This window comes from Cryptomeria japonica, chromosome 2 (genome assembly GCF_030272615.1).
Source record: "Cryptomeria japonica chromosome 2, Sugi_1.0, whole genome shotgun sequence".
Lineage (NCBI taxonomy): Eukaryota > Viridiplantae > Streptophyta > Pinopsida > Cupressales > Cupressaceae > Cryptomeria > Cryptomeria japonica.
This window is the reverse complement of record NC_081406.1, coordinates 390000404-390017339: the sequence shown is the minus strand read 5'-3', so window position 1 is coordinate 390017339 and position 16936 is coordinate 390000404.

Below are 16936 nucleotides of genomic sequence, written 5' to 3'. Positions count from 1 at the left end.
CAAATGAAGACAATATCATCTTGAATTGAAGCGATGAAACTCATATGCCCCTAGCGATTGATTTGATTCAGATGATCGAGAGATCTCAACTTGATATGAAGTGATAAAGTTGAGATGCCCTTAGTGATAAGAATTTGTTTGATTTTTTTTAGTTAAAAAGATTTTTGCTTGACTTTTGGTGAAGATTTGAAAATTTTCTTGACATTGAAGATGTGAGGTCATAAGGTCATGAGTATGCCCCCTTGGGAGAGAAATCGAAAGATAGCGAGGGTACATGATGATTTTAGGCAATTGTTAGCAATGATAATGACTTGAGCACAAAGATTGAGTCAGAGGATCATTTGAATATTTAGCGATGATTGATGAGAAATTGAGCACAAATTGAAGAAAAGAATGAGAATGTGATGAAAGTGCTAAGTTGTCACAGTTGTACAAAATTGACTAGAATAATGATCTTGTATTTCGATTTCGATCCCAAAAAATGGAATCAGGATGGGAAAATTAGATTGTTATAGATCTTAGATTTTGTTATATACCCAATTTTTTTGTAGCCCATATGATTCTTACTCCGATGGGAGATTGTAGATGATAGTTGATATCATTTGTACCCTAAAACTTGTATTTGTACTCTGAGATATTTATGATGATATATACGAGATCTTGGTTTGATTTCATTGTACTTGTGTTGATTGATTGTGAGATATTTTTCTATATGATTTATTCTATATGTATGCATATTTCTGTTTAGTATGGATGTATGTAATGCAAATGAATATGGATGTTTGTTTTTGTTTCTTTTCATATACAAATAAATGATGAAAATGAATAACTAGTAATGCCAATTTTTTCCTTATCTATGTGATAATATGAATGCAAATGAATATGTATAATGAAATGTATGGATCTATATAAGATGCTTATGGATGTATCTAACATCTTAATATGCAAGTATTCGATCAGAGAAACAATGAAAAAGAGACTACTTAGCTGAGAAATGATGATACTTCAAACTCTCATTCAAAAGATAAATAGATCATTGTTATCATGCAGAAATCACTCAAAATGCACAAAATGCAGAATGAATGCAACCTAAAACTAGTCACTGGATTTGAAATGCTTAATTTTCATCACTGAGTGTTTACAAACATAGCAGGAAAAATAGAGTTCCTTCTTTTTCACGTGTGATATTAATTATCTTGTCTGCAATTACCCTTTTTTCATGCATATCCTTAGACAGATTATGCATACATCCAGATTGCAGATTTAAAGAAATTCACTAAAAATAGACAAAGAAATGATGCCAACCTCCCTATAGGATACAAATAAGCAGATTCGAGGTATGTGTGGTGATTTCACCTTGATGTGAAGGCACTTATCATAGACAACTAGTTGATTAGATGTTTCCAGATCATCAGAATCATTCCTACAAGCAGAAAACAAAGAAAATATTATGCCCCCAATCCTTGCTTCTCTTAGTCAAGATAGACTTCCTTGAGTTACTCAGAGGGAATAATAATCGAAAACCAATATAAAAGACAACACACAAAGAAAATTTCATGCATATCTCAAACTGTTTAGTGATTGTTTTCAGTAATGTTGTTTTTCTTGTTTACTCAGTGATAAAAATCTTCAGTAGTTAGGAGATAGGTGACTGACTCAGATTGGATGATCGGGTATCACTAGCAGAATGATGACTTGGTTGATACTTCTTAGGACACATAGAATTCTCATTCAATTACCCTAAGACTAGCACATTGATCAGTTTCAAACCATGAGGGTTTTAAAAGAACCAAGATGTCACAAAAGCAGCTAAAAGATATGTACAAGCGAAAGTGTAGATGCACCACTTCAGTACAAGAGATAAGACTAACCTAGACAAAAGACAATAGCCATACTGATCTATGTCATTGTTTTGATTTGATAATTGATAGCAATGCCCAGTTTCAAAGAGTAAGTACCCCATATAAGACCAATTTGTCTAGTTTCGAGTGTACCCTTCCCTATATAAGACATGTTGATGTTTGATAGAGTTTAATAGATTGATTAACAAGACATGAGATAAGTTTGATTGCAGACTTTGAGAGTTTGTTTGTGATTGATTTGGTTTGATGGATGGTCTATGCTTTCTTGCTTCGATTTTGTCAAAAAAAAAATTTATTTTGTGTTTTTTAATTTTTTAGGATTTTTCCAAGGCATTTTATGATTTTTAGGAGTTTGTTCAAGACCTTTTATGATTGTTTTTAGAATTTTCTCAGCTATGCCCCTAGTATGCAGACCTATATGACATGATGATCTATAGAATGCATATGGAGACAATGATTTTTCGATATGGCCTATGTTAATGCAATATGCATGATGAAGATGCATTTCCTATTCGAATAAGGATGACTGTGTTTGTTTGGCATTTTGTAATACACCAAATGAAAATGGAGGTACAAACATTTAGTAGATAGGTGGTCAATCCATCCCTAAGGTCCCTTGGGACAGCCAAATTAACACACTTAGTGACTAGGATTTACAAATGGAGATGCGGAAAAACTTCCCCATTGATTCTTGAAACTTTGATCTTCTTTTGCCCATGTGAGTGCAGATGAGTTAATTCCTACTCTTGTGTTCATAAAAGATCCTTAGAATCATATATGACTAGCTATATGGATTATTCTAACTTCAAAATCATCCCAAATAGAGCCTCGCTACAGGCAAGCTTTTAGATCTGTGATGAGGTTATAGACTGTAATTTCTCAAATATTGCTCCATTGTCAGTAGGTGTTCATAGGCCTGATGGAGTTACTTGCATGGTCCCATATTCAAGCTTTTTTGTTGCACTTGTATGTGTGATATTTCAATTATATATCATTGCTATTTTGCCTTGAGATGAATATTTGGCATAGCACTTTTTTTTCTTTTTCTTTTTTTTCTTGCCTTGACTTGTAAGTAATGAAACCTACTTGGGTGTGACAATTACAGTGGTGTTGAAGTAGAATTTTAGATTTTTTACTAGTCATATGATCAACTAGGTGTCTAGAATGAATTAGAGATTTTTCAATGTGTTTGAGATATATCAATTGATAGATTTAGGGTTAACAAGTCTCAAATAGTGAAATCACTACCCAACCATAAGTAAAGCATCGTCACAGGTTAATGTTGAAAATGAATGACCTTATGACCTCAAAGACTTCATGTCTGAATATATAAGAAAGGAGATGACCCTTGTTTGTTTTGAATGCAAACAAATGATAAATGTGGAAAATTGCCTTGTTTTATTAATGCTGCTATATGCAAATGCAGAAATTGTATGAATGAGATGCATTTGAAAAAGAAACTATATGTGATGCAGTGCTTTGAATAAAATGATATGAAATGTGGAAATTAAAACCTAAACTAACCCAACCCTTAGGTATAATATTGTTTAAGGTTCATGTTGTTCATAGGGTCAGGAAGTTTTGTGTAGGTAGTTCAATGGTCCAACATAAAGATGTCTTTCCAAGAAGGACTCAACCTAGTATACATGTCCAACATCTCCAATGTTTATTTCCTTAGTTTTTGGATTTTGTGATGAAACTAGGGTAAAGTATTATGTAAAGGATCAAATAAGGGGAATGGAAGGATGAAAAATAGGTGTTGGATAATGGACCAGATGTTGAAAGTTTGGTGCATGAACAAATGGAAACATTTGTGGGATCACCATTGGCACACATGTTGAGGGATGGTGGATTGATGGAGGAAAAGTGGATCTTTGATTTTGAGATTTGGATGGAGGAACAACCAAGGATTTTGGGGAATAATGATCCAAAATAGATGAAGGAGGTGATGGAAGAATATATTTGGAAGGTTTGGATGGAGGAATAACAATCTTGGTTGTTGATTTGGATTTTTCTTTAGACACTTGTGCTTCAAGGAGATACTTAGGGATCCACATGGTTTTTTTCATTTTTCATGCTTTTGTATTTTCTTGGAACACATTGCTTCTAGAAGTGCCTTAGGAACCTATGTAGATTTTTATTTTGATTTCTTTCTCAATGGGCCTTTGTGTCCTTTTAGATGGAGGGAACGTGTGTGCAGATGTACACCTTTGTTGATCCTGCACAAGGGATGGAGGAATATAGGGTCCTAAAATGGATGGAAGAGATGAAGGGGAAGGTGTGTACCTGGATTTTGGTTTAGTAGGGATACCCCCATCTTGAGGAATATAACTGAGTCCATGACCCTCAATAGTTTCTTTAACATGGAGGGGTTCTTTCTTGTGAAGGTCTACCCCTTTGCGTTTATAAATATTTTGACTTGTAGGATCATGAGAGATCCTTGAGGTGAATGTGGAGGATTATGACAAGGAGATAAAGGTATTCTTTTCTCTTGGCATGGAAGGGGATCATCTTGGAAGAAATGGAAAGGTATAATGGGATACTCATGGGGTTCTAGGGAGGTAAGATCTTTTTCAACCATTGGATGGGATGGCCCTTGAGATAGCCCTTGAGGGTCAACATGAAAAATTTCATCATTAGGTTCATTATTTGAGGGATATGATATGAATTGTTATTGATAAGCCTTAGGAGATGGTGGCATCATGGAAGAGATGTAGGATACATGTAAGCCATTTCTAGACATAGGTTCATAATCTTGATCATGCTTGGAAATAGTTCCTTCTTTTTCTTTAGGTGAGTCATTAGGAGCTTCAATTTCAATGACATCATTATCAATGAGATCTTGAATTTTATGTTTTAATTCTATGCAATGTGATGTCTTATGTTCATTTTGTCTATGATATGGACAATACTTACTCAGAATTTCACATCCCCATGTGGTCTTTTTAGGCAATATGATAAGATTATACTCAAGAAGCTCTTTCAAAGTCAACTGAATAGATTGCCCCAAAGGTGTAAACTGTCTATCTAGGGAATAGATGTCTTTTTGTCTTGGTGAAGATGTCTTGTGATCTTTTATGAGATTTGGCTTTTGATTTTCAATTACTTTTTGTTCCATCGTATGTAATTGTTTTAGCATTTCTTGAAGTCTAGTGTTCTTAATATCATGAATTTTCATCTCAAGAGGAATCATTGAATCTTTTCGTTGAGATTGAATGTCATATATTTATCTCTTGAGAACTTGAATTTTTTGGGCCAAGGTAGCCATGAGCATCTTACTTTTGTTAGAATTTTTAGAAGAGCTTCTGGTTAGAATAGGCATTTCTATTGACTAATGTGACCGATGGTGAGATGTAATGCAGAAGTCAAGATCAAATTTGGAGCTAGTTGTTCGTTTAACGTATTGATTGAGAGAAGAAACTAAGATTTAGTGTGGTTTCAAGTATGTAAGACATGATCTAAGTTACCTAGTTTGATTAGAGAGAAGTGACTAAGACTCAGTCTGGTTTCAGGAATGATCTATCCTGTGTAAGATGTTATCTAAGTAACTTAAGTTTGATAAATGGTTGATTGAACTAGTTGAAAGATGATCAACAAAATCATGCAACACAACAAAAGAAGTACACTATTTAGATTTGTTTATGCTCAAAATGATGATAACTAGTTTTATGCTCATTGTAGACTATTTTAGGCAAGTTTGACTATTCTAGATTGACAAAATCAGAGATTCGTACGACAAGGTTTATAAGACCAAATGATTGTTTAATAGCTTCAGGACGATGAAAATAGTATTTTATACAAGTTGCTTCCTAGATTAGTATGACAGGTGGGTATACCTCAGATGACAAACTGATGAATGTGATGTTTTTTTCGTAGGACATGGGACCAGGGCTTAGACGATACTTCCCTAAGAAGGATGATAGTTTATAAGATTTTGTATGACACAGAATAAGGACACAGATGAAAAACGACAAGACTTGATGAAATTTCATATGAAAACGGGTATGTAATAGGATGATAAATCAAAAGACTCGTACAATAGTTTATTGGACAGAGACAAAATTTAGACAGACAGAGTTTTTAATGACTAACGACGACCAGTTTTGAGATGGACTAATTTTTTTTGATAGCTAAGACAGACTAGTTTGTGACACGGACAAATTTTTGACCAAGATAGACTAGTTTTTGATACGGACAGAGTTTTGACGATGATAGACTAGTTTTTGATACGGATAGAGTTTTGACTAAGATAGACTAGTTTTTGATACTGACAAAGTTTTGACTACTGAGTTGTTTATTGTCTTCTCCAGTTTTGGTATTCCAGTTTCAGTTTTAGGGATGCAAACATAGTAAACATGCAATATGTATAATGACTTCAATCACAACACACTAACCCTATGGAAATTGGTGAGAGAAGAAAACTTTTCTTGTAGACTCAGGTACACACCCAATAGCTAATCAGAATATGGTGGCTAAGTCTCACGCAATGGATTATCAATGTCATATTAGTTGACTCCAAACGCTAATGGGGGCACGAAATGGCAAGTATCTTGGGAGAGTTACTATCTCTCTTACACAAAGATTATCCCCCCTTTTGGAGGTGAACTGGGTAGCCTCTATCTTATACTTCTTAGTCTGGAATTCTATTTGAAATTACCCCTTGAAGTCACGCAAGCATGATTGAGGCCTATAGCCCAACAAGGTACTGAAACAAGTTGTAGTCATGTAAACATGATTGAGACCACGAGGCCCTACAAAATGCTCGATATGAGAGATCTCAAAGAGAAAACTCAAATAATCCCATCCTCTAAGACTTTAATCAACTAGAGGCCTATTTATTATAGTGATTTAGAATGCCCAGGTCTGGCTGTACTCACTTGGGTCGTTCTCAAAGGGTGTACTTTTTCCCACTGTGACAAGCCCGCTAAAGGTACACAAATATCAAACTTAGAAAAAGCCTCAAGGGTCTGGATTTCTGATTGTCTATGCAGACAAGAGCATACTCTCCTACCTCTCAGAATTTTCTTAAAACACAAAGGATAGATTTGTTCATTAACCAGATAGCAATTTAGGTGCCTAATTTTTTTTTAAAAGAATACACAATGTTTTCTCGAATCTCCTCAAGCAACCTGCAAAGATAATGAATCAGTAGTGATATTGTCCTTGTTTGACAAGCATTCTGCAAAAAAATTATTAGGCTATGAAAATTCCTCAGACAGACAAACAACAAGCCAAGGTTAGCATTAGTATGATAAAAAATGAACAAAGAACTTGAAGAATGAAATCTGCTTTTAACCCAGAAATACAGAATACTGTATGACAATTCTCATTGAGTCATACAAGATCATACGATACCTGCAGTTTGTCATTCGGGACTGTGGGAAAACTCGTACGATATTTCACAATAATTGTACGTACGAAAAATCCCCAAAAAATAAAAATAAGAAAAATAAGAAAAAAGTTATTCTTCGAGGCTGAAAGATGTAGTCTTCTGCCCCATGATGGGCACCATAAATGTGTGTGTGAAAAGTGGAATAAGTATTTGCAAGTTGTAAGACACAACACTTCAATTAAGTCATTACATGTATGGTTAGATAGATATAAGCATGAATAATAAAACCATAACAAATCGACCAATTTCCTTCTAAAAGAAGCAAGTATAGACTTGCTCTCAGATTTGTATAAGCAATACCAATGACTACTATATCAGCATGATATTAAGCTACATGGATGCAAGTTTATGCTAGATGGATGAATAGTAAGCTATATGAATTCAAGCAATCATAATTGAACTAAATATGCAAAAAAACTAAACTAAGATGCAATAATCTCAAAAAAGCAAGCACAATATCTTCAATGACTCCATAGCAAAAACTATATAATAAGAATAAATCTCTAGGGTATTTTGAATGAGAGATGAAGGCTGAATTTATAGAGAATCACAAGAGAGACCAATGGTCAAGATCAATTAGCAATGAGCGGTTGAGATTATTCAAGATAAAGCACAATTTAGGATAATTGAAATAATTGAGAAATCAAATTCAGTTAACCTTGAGATAGATTCCAATTATTGTTTGATTGAAATGCATTCATATTATAAGTTTGAGGTTACACTAGAGATAAAATTCAATTAATTCCATGCAATTGAGATAAAAATAGGTGATTCCATGCATATTTCTTTGATTTATTCAAGAAAGGAGTCTTTTCAATGCAACTAAACTTCTTTTCTCAAAAGCTTTGAGTTCCAATTTTAGAGAATGCTTAATAATTCATTTAATTGCTTTTCTGATTTCAAGTTATCTCAATTTAGAAGAAGAAATAATATCTCAAGTTTGATTTCTCTTTTAATTCAATTCTTTAATTTTATTTTCAATTTTACTCTTGCTTTGCATATTGATTCCTCTTTTGAAATAAATTAATTCCTTTTTTATGATTAAATGGCAAATTTATTAATTAATTAAATATGCTAGGATTTTTAATAAATTAAATAGGCTAATTGATCAAAATGATTTTCTGGAATGATTTAATTAATTAAATAAATATTTAATTAATATAAAATAATTCACTTGCCATGTGACATTTAATGATTGAAGAATTAATTAATTGTGTGCTCAAAGTTGATTTAATTGCCTTTTGTTAGGAGCTTGGTGATGTTGTCGAGATTAGGGGCCCATGGTTTAGATGACCATTTTTAGGGTATTACAACGGGTTCCTCATTAAAGCTGACCTTCTCACAGATTGTTGTGTCGATGCACACTCCACCGACCTGTGTGGTACCTCCAACTAGGATCTAGCTATCATGCTTGTCAACATCCACCTCTGCTTGGATTCCTATGTCAGTTTGACATTCTTTGTCATTCAAGGTTGACTATCGGCTTAGCTTATCTTACTAGTATGACCATCAGCCATCCTTTATTTTATGTTCATTAGTTGTTGTGCTTTCATAACACACAAACAACCTTCATCCCAGGTTATGCCTTACTGGTAAACCTTCTTTACAGATAGATGATACAAGTCACATTTACTTATAGCCTTTCTTCTATCTACACAATCTCATGTGTATTTGCATCATACCTGGTGCAGACACTAGTGAGGAGGGACCTCAAGGAGATCAGTCCAAACTGGTCAGCAAGACTTAACACAATAGAAACACACAGATATGATGGAGGTAGTGCATAACATATAGTTTTATTTCATGAAAGTTAATTACATCCAACCGGTAATAACCATGTTACAACATACCGACACACGGGTTTGGTAAAATAGGTCACACCGGGACCTTGAATTGAAAGATCTATCTTCTAGGCACAGTCTATCTATCTGATATTCCCTGATTCTCTAATTGATTCCCCTTTCTAAAGCATGATTATAAATATATATATCGATCCAAAGATGAAAACCCTAACATGCAGAAATGAATGAGGTTGACCTCCACCAAGAGATTCCTCCTGAAAATCCAAAGGATGAAATGTAGAAGGTTGGTTACATTCCAAGCAACATCAAGATCAATGTCCAAGGCTCTGCAAGCTTCGTAATCAGTTCTAGTAGATCACCAGAATAGGTCTCAAGCAACTGGTAACAAAGGAACAACCGGTAACAAGAAACTATCAAGGAAACTGGTAGCAATATCTTACCAGAAATTTATCCAAATGAGATGGTGTTAGAAAGAAAGCAGGATGATCAAGTCTTCAGTAAGAATCAAACTCCACAAGAACTGGTCAGCCAAAACTGAGACACACAGAAAGGAAAACTGAAACTGCAAACAAAATAGAAAAGGAAAAGTTTTTGGTTGATGCAAGATTGTTATGAACTGGGGATGCTCCTATATCAATACTGGTCACCTTGCCAAACTAGTTGATATCAATGACAACTTAATGCCAATTGCTAATAATCTCCCCTTTGGCATTGATGTCAACTTACTGCAAGACACTTTATAACTGTATGATTCTCCCCCTTTGACACAATCACAAAGGGTATTGTACTTTCCCCCTTAGATCCATACCAAGCTCCCCTTTAGACTACTATGAGCTCCCCCCGAACCACATAAATCCTTCCTTTCTCAAGTGCATAATTCAGATGACATAACTCCCAACTTGTGTCTTAGGTACTTAAAGGTTCTTACCAGTTATAGTTTAGTGAAAATGTCTACTACTTTTTCTCCAGTAGGAACATAATCCATCCTTACTTCATGTCCTTCAACCTTCTCTCTAAGAAAATGATACTTGATAGCAATGTTCTTTGTTTTGGAATGCATCACCGGATTCTTTGCTATGTTGATTGCACTTGAATTATCACACCAGAGGAGAATAGGATCAATGATGTCCACCTGTATGTCTTTAAGGGCCTGATTAATCTAAAGCACCTGAGAGAAGCATGTAGCAGCAACAATATATTTTTCTTTAGCAGTTGATAGAGAGACTGAGTCCTGCTTCTTGCTATGCCATGAGACCAACCGGTCACCTAGGAAGAATGCACCACCACTTGTGCTCTTTTGGTCATCAATGCATCCTACCCAATCAACATCAGTGTATGATTCCAAGATGAATTCCCCTTGTCTAGGGTACCACAATCTATAACTGAGTGTTCCTTGTAGGTACCTAAAGATTTTGCTTACAACATTCATAAGTGACTGCTTAGGTGCAACTTGAAATCTGGCCACCATGCACACTGCCTGTACTATATCCAGTCTAGAAATAGTTAGATAGAATAAAATGCTTATCATAGATCTATACAAAGTGTGATCCACCACACATGATTCATCATTCTTGCTTAATTTACTTTCGGTCACCATGGGGGTACTTACCGGTTTACAATCCTCTAGATGAAATTTCTTCATCATTTCCTTTGCATACTTGATTTGTGAGATAAAGATTCCCTTATCTTGCTGTAATATCTACAAACCAAGGAATATGTTAATTCACCAAGATTTGACATCTCAAATTCAGAGTGCATCTGGTCAACAAATTCTTTGCAGACGGTGTCCTTATTTCCTCCAAAGATAATGTCATCTACATACACAACCACAATGATCATGTGGTTTCCATCTTTCTTTATGTACAGATTGTTGTCAGCACTACCCTTTTTGAATCCTTGCACCTTTAGGTAATGATCTAATCTTTAATACCATGCTCTAGGATCTTTCTTTAAACAATACATGGCCTTCTTCAACCGATATACAAATGTGTCATCATCATGTAGCAGAATCCCTTCTGGTTGCTCCATTTATACTTCTTCTTCCAAATTTCCATTTAGGAAGGAATATTTTACATCCATTTGATATACTTTAGAACCCTTGTAGGTAGAGAAGGCTAGAAACATTCTAACTGCTTCTAATCTAGCTACTGGTACAAATGTTTCTTCAAAGTCAATTCCCTCTACCCGAGAGTATCCTTTACACACTAGTCTATCTTTATGCCTAACAATTTTACCTTCTTCATTCATCTTATTTTGGTAGACCCATTTAGTGCCAATGATGTTCTTATCTTCTGGTCTAGGGACTAATTCCCAAGTCTTGTTCTTCTCAATTGGTTGCAGTTCTTCTTCCATGGCATCCATCCATTCTTGTCTTTTGTTGGCCTCATTGAATGTTGTAGGTTCTACTTCAGTCATGAGGCAAAAGTTTACTTGTTCATCATTCTAGGCAAGTCTTATTCTAGTCTGCACACCATCACTCTTATTTCCTAAATTTTTTTCTTTCAGGTGATTGAACTGCAAATACTGGTTGGGAGCCTTCTTGGATACTTCCTCTGCTTCATTTTTTGACTGAGCTTCCTCACCTTCATCACCAAAATCATCATACCAGTTCACCTGTGGATGACTTCCTTTGTGAATATCCTCATCAACCTTTACATTTACACTCTCGATGACTCTTCTTAGTATTTTGTTGTAGCCTTTGTAGGCCTTTCTATTAGATGAGTAACCAAGGAAGATTCCTGCATCACTCCTAGAGTCAAAACTACCTAGACCATCCATATCTCTTTTGATAAAACACTTACTTTCAAATACTTTGAAGTATTTGACTGATGGCTTCTAGTCACACCATAACTCATAAGGTGTCATTCTGATATTTGTTCTTAATTGAACCCGGTTCAAAGTATATGCAGCAGTATGAACAACTTCCTTCCAATATGTGTCTAGCAAACTAGCCTCACATGGTTCTGGCCATCTCCTTAACTGTCATGTTCTTTCTATCTACCACACCATTTTGTTGTGGTGTCCTAAGGGCTAAGTATTGCCTTCTAATTCCATGTTTTCCATAATAATCTTCAAAATCATTTGATGTGAACTCTCCACCCTGGTCTAATCTTAGACATTTTAGGTTGCACCCACTTTCTTTCTCCACCATCTTCCTAAAGATCTTGAATCTGTCAAATGCTTGTGACTTATCTTGCAGGAAGGTAACCCATGTCATTTTTGAGTAATCATCAATAAAGAGCATAAAATATCTTTCACTGACAAGAGCTCTTGTCCTAGTTGGACCACATAGATCTGTATGCACAATCTCAAGTGGTCTTGAGGTGTTGTTCTCTTTTGTCCTAAATCTCACCTTAGTTTGTTTCCCTTTTACACATTCATCACAAAATGTGCTTACTGGTTTGATGATGGGTGTAATATTCCTTACATATCCCTTTCTGCTTACTACAACTAGGTTATGAAAGTTAATGTGGCCTAATCTTAGGTGCCACAACTAGCTTTCATCAACCTATGCTATCATACATTGGGACTCATAGCATTCCTTCAGATTGTAAAGATTGCCATATGTTCTCTTTCCTTCTGCCACAACCTGACCGGTACTATCTTTTGTTATTTGGCAACCGGTTGAGTCAAAGGTTAATTTATAGCCTTTGTCACATATCTGACTCACACTTAGCAGATTGTGCTATAGGCCTTCCACATAATATACATCATGTGCCTTCAATTTTTCATCAATACTTAAAGTACCTTTTCTCTTTATCTTGATGGACGAGTTATCTCCAAATCTTACTAAACCACCATTCGAGTCTTCAAGTTTGATGAATTTCTTTTTATCATTAGTCATGTGGTTGGAACAACCACTATCTACAACCCATAGATTTTTCCTTTCAACGTGTAAGGCAGTCTGCACTATTAGACTTGATTCTGCCTTTTCTTTTTCTTTCTCAACCCATACCAGTTTGGTTTCCTTCTTCTTGTCAGCTGCTAATTTGTTCTCAGGTTCAACTACCGGTTCTTGATCATGATTTTTCTTCCTCTACTTCATCTTCCTATTTTTATAAAACTTTTCTATATGTCCATACTCATGACAGTTATAGCATTTCACATTTTTATTTAAAGATAAATCCTTAAAATTATTGTAGGACACCGGTTTATTCTTCCTACATTCAAAACTCCTATGACCATATCCATTGCACTGATAACAGACAATGTTCATATCCCAGAGTGCATTAAAGGGATTTCTACTTTCATAACTCATAGAGGGCTTATTGGTTAATCTACAGTCAGCTATTTTATGCCCAAATTTGTTACACCAGTAACAATAACCATGAAAGTTTGAATTATACCAGTTAGGTTTCCTTGGTCCTACAAAGGATTGCCTCACTGGGGATCTTCTCTTCATGTTGTTGACTCTGGTAAATCCTTCATGGTCAACCCTTGCATTTCTCCTTGGATCGGCATATCGGTACAAAGAGTGTAGCCTCTGGTTCATTGCCTATGTATACTAGTTTGTGTGGTGATTTCCAACAACATCTACATATGTCTTTTTACTGGTATCCTTACCTACAGTGAATGTCTTCTTTTCTTCACCTTCATTTGAAGAGGTGAACTTTATTTCTTTATTAGATGTGTCTTTGTTGTTTGAACTTTGACCTTCTTCACAACCTAAGCCATCGGTATCTTTGGATTGCTTTTGTTTTCTCAACATCTTGTCTAAGGCTTTGATGTTGCCTTCATATTTGCTCCTTACTTTTATTTCTTCCTTACTTTCTTCAAGCTCCTTTTTGAGATTCACTATTTTTGCTTCCAGATATTGATGCTCCTTTTCCTTCTTCATCAGATCAGAGGATGTAACTTCACATATTCCTTGGTTTCTTCCAGCTATAGTTTTAAGTCAGATATGAATTGACTAGACTCATCCAAGGATTGCTTCAAGAGACCTTGTTCATCCACTGCAGCATGCTTGACCTTCTTGAGTTCTCTTCTTGTTTTACTCAGTTCCTTGAGAGAACTTATAGGCTCTCCTTCTAAATCCACTTTAGCCTCAATATCCTCCTCTTCCTCATCTTCACCAACCGGTTCATCAAGTGTCATAAAGAGATTAACTTTTTTGTCATTCTCATGGTAGTAATCTTCTAATGCACTTTCTTCATCTGTGGCATCATCTTCAATAGTACATAGGTTGTTCTTCTTCTAGTAGCCTCATCTTCCTTGCCGATAGACATTTATTTCTTTATCTTTTCCAATAGATCTACCAAGACCTCTTGACTCATCTCCACCGGTTTCATTATAAGGACATTTTGTAGCAAAGTGTCTAACTTTACCACAGTTAAAACATTTTAGTGATAGCTTTCCTTTATACTTGTTGGATCCTATTTTAAGCTTTTTGAAAAAGTTTTCCACCTTTGCATTAGAGTCTTCATTGGATCCTTTATAAGGAGCTACTTCTTTGCCCTTCTGGGTGGTGTTGAATGCTACCTCTTTCCTTGAGGAAGCATCACAAGTTGTTCTCATTTCATAGGCTGTTAGTAAGCCAAATAGCTCATTCATTGAAAAGATCTTCAGACCCTTGGCTTCTTCTATGACAGACACCTTTGTATCATACTTAGGTGTAAGAGAGCTAAGTACCTTCTTGACAAGGATCTCATCTTCAATATCTTCTCTAAGTCCTTTGATAGTATCCATAGTTTCATCAAATCTATGAAGGTAGTCTACAATATTTTCATCATCCTTCATCTTGATACCTTCAATTTGGTCCCTTAGTTATTGTAGCTTGGCCTCTTTGACTTTTGCATCTCCTTCAAATAACCTCTACATTTTATCCCAGGTCTCCTTAGCAGATGCATAGTGCATGACCTTGACAAACTCATTATCAGACAACCCGCTCAAAATAGTATGTTTGGCCTTTGCATTGTTCTCATACTCCTTCTTGGAAGCCAGATCAATGGGAGGAATACTAGGGACAACATACCCACTCTTGACAGACATCCACACATCAAAACTAGGGAGGAAATATAAGTCTCCATTCTTCTGCTTCAAAAGGCATAGTTGGATCCATCAAACATAGGGGCTTTTGAGGAAGCTTACTCATTTCTAGCCATTGTGTTCTAAGTCCATAATCTACCCAAGGTTTATAAATAATTGGGAACCTAGGCTCTGATACCAATTGTTGAACATAGAGTACCACTGAGAGGGGGGGTGAATCAGTGGTTCCTAATCTTTTTCCTCTCTTAAGGAAACTTCAGAATACCAGTTGTTATGTTAAGAACTAACAAATTAAACTAGTAAAGAAAATGAGAAAACCAAAAAGGACAATCAGAAAAATGCAACCCACAACACCAGATGTACAAGGAAAACCCAAAATGGGAAAAACCTCAGTGAGAAATGCTGCTGGAGATTACTACTCCAATCCAGCCTCACAAGTGAAACACTGAATTACAAAGTTTTAGGGAACCAACCCAAGGAGAACCAACCCCTGCACCAAGCTCCAACTTGGTGTTGTATATTGAAATACAAATTTGATACAGTTATAGCTTCTTGTTTCAAATGAGTGTTGCAACTCTTGATCAAATAGTTTACTACCGGTTGATAGTCTTTCCTTCTTTGTTGGATCTCACACTACTGATTATGAGATCACTCTCTCTGATTATTGGCCTCTCTTCTCTCTCTCTTCTCTCATAGTCTCACAACTCATTGTGTCACACCTGGATGCCACCTTTCTCTACCACACCTCACAAGTTTTCTCAACTGTTGGACTTGTTATAGTTATACCAATACTCAATCTCTATCAGTTAAACCCTCTCACCGGTTTTCTTGCTCACTCACTCTGCAACTCTCTTAGAATAAATTCTAAGGCAAACAATCCTTCTCTTCATGCATCAATCTTTTCTATTTCGAGCTCATGGATTCCCTCCAAGAATGCATTCAAACACTGTTATGTTAGGTTTTACTTTTCCAATGTAATCTAAATATGATTTGATTTGATCTACTTTCCTAGGGACAAGATCTTCATGACAATGATCAATTACCAACAAAACTTTGCATTCCAATATGCGTTTTCTAAATCTGGAGGTTTGCACCACACTGTTCTTCTTTTCTCTGTCACTTGCCTTTAATGGTTTTGTTGTTTCCTTCACCTAACAGGTACAGAGATCAAATCTTCTTGCAGGATCAGTGCAGTAGATTTTTGAGCTTGCCTTTCTCGAGCCACAATCTTCTGGCATCCTCTTGGACTTATGGGCTCCTCATTAAAGCCAAACTGTGTGGTACCTCCACCTGGCATCCAGCTGTCATGATTGTCAACATCCACCTCTTCTTGGATTCCTATGTTGGTTTGACATTCTTTGTTGTTCAAGGTTGACTACCGGTTTAGCTTATCTTATCGATATGACCATCAACCATCCTTTCTATTTTGTTCACCGATTTTTGTACCTTCATAACACACAAACAACCTTCATCTTGGTTTATGCCTTACCGGTAATCCTTCTTTATAGATAGATGACATAAGTCACATTTACTAGTAGCCTTTCTTCATTCTGTACACTCTCATGTGTATTTCCATCATACAGGTGACCTTGCCAAACCGGTTGACATCAATGACAACTTAATGCCAAATTGCCAACAGGGATGCTACTACTCAAGGGGAGCAGTTAGCTTTGTGTTTCAGTGGTTTATTTTTTTGCTTTGATATTTATGTCAGATTTCTAGCATTGATGTCAAAGGGGGAGAGATATTGATGTGAAAAAGAAAAAGGGAGTTGTATACATTAGGGGGAGAGATATATGTGTAATTTAGAGCTTTACAAAGATATCATTCACAGGGGGAGTTTGGTCTTTGTTTCAGAATTTCATAGCTATATCTTTATGTGAGAGATTGTTGGT